The sequence below is a fragment of the Aplysia californica genome, unplaced genomic scaffold, assembly GCF_000002075.1.
Source record: "Aplysia californica isolate F4 #8 unplaced genomic scaffold, AplCal3.0 scaffold01198, whole genome shotgun sequence".
In the NCBI taxonomy this organism is placed as follows: domain Eukaryota; kingdom Metazoa; phylum Mollusca; class Gastropoda; order Aplysiida; family Aplysiidae; genus Aplysia; species Aplysia californica.
The window spans coordinates 156,693-158,083 of NW_004798468.1; positions in this window are offsets into that span (position 1 = coordinate 156,693).

Sequence of the window (1,391 nt, forward strand, 5' to 3'; positions counted from 1 at the left end):
TCTACGCCTTATATGGCCATTGAAAATACATGTCTGAGTGGATTTGACTAAAAAAATATTGATTAAATGCACGAAAATGTAAATATTTGGTTTCCAAGGACTCTCAGGCTATGGAAGTTTAACAAACTCTGGCGGCCATCTTCTCGCTAATTTTCCCTGTGATACCAGGCGACCCTGACCTCCGTCAATGGCCAATATTTCCACTTCTGTTCAAGGTAGATGGGAATTTTGTCATCTAAAGCAAGCCAAATAAACAATCTTTAAGATGATACCAACGACTCCATTTGGCCAAAAGTTAACGAATGTACATATTTGTCAGCTTTACTTCTCTTTTCATATTGAATTGAATGAGAGTAATATAGAACATTAAATTTTTTGTGTATACCTGATAAAGTATTATCTTATCTTATCTAATCTTATCTTATCTTATCTTATCTTGTCGTATCTTGTCTTGTCTTATCTTGTCTTGTCTTATCTTGTCTTGTCTTATCTTATCTTATCTTGTCTTATCTTGTCTTATCTTGTCTTATCTTGTCTTGTCTTGTCTTGTCTTATCTTGTCTTGTCTTATCTTGTTTTGTCTTGTCTTATCTTGTCTTGTCTTATCTCGTCTTGTCTTATCTTGTCTTATCTTGTTTTATCTTGTCTTGTCTTATCTTGTCTTGTCTTATCTTGTCTTGTCTTGTCTTGTCTTGTCTTGTCTTATCTTCTCTTGTCTTATCTTGTCTTATCTTGTCTTATCTTGTCTTGTCTTGTCTTGTCTTGTCTTGTCTTGTCTTGTCTTATCTTGTCTTGTCTTGTCTTGTCTTGTCTTGTCTTGTCTTGTCTTGTCTTGTCTTGTCATTTTCCACCATGTCGTGCCACATATAACACATTGCCCTCCCTCCCTCCATCCACCATGTCGCGCCACATATAACACGTTGCCCTCCCCCCTCTCCCACATGACCCAGGTTCGAGCCCAAGCGAGCCGTGGAGCAACTGAGAGCCTGTGGTGTTCTGGAGACCATTCGGATCAGCGCAGCCGGATACCCATCTCGGTCGGTCTCTTTGTCTGTCTGTCTGTCTTGTTTGTTCAGTTGTTTGTCTCTTTGTCTGTCTGTCTGTCTGTCTCTTGTTTTGTTTTTTTGTTTGTCGGTATATATGAACATACATATAACATTTGCTGTCTGTTTGTCTGTCTGTCTGTCTGTCTGTCTGTTCTTCTGTCTGTCTTTCACATTATGTTAGTCCTTGACGTCAGGGTTTTGTCTGGGTGTGTGTGTTTGTGGATACGTGTGTGTGTTTGTATGTGTGTGTGTCTGGGTGTGTGTGTTTGTGGATACGTGTGTGTGTTTGTATGTGTGTGTGTCTGGGTGTGTGTGTTTGTGGATACGTGTGTGTGTTTGTATGTGT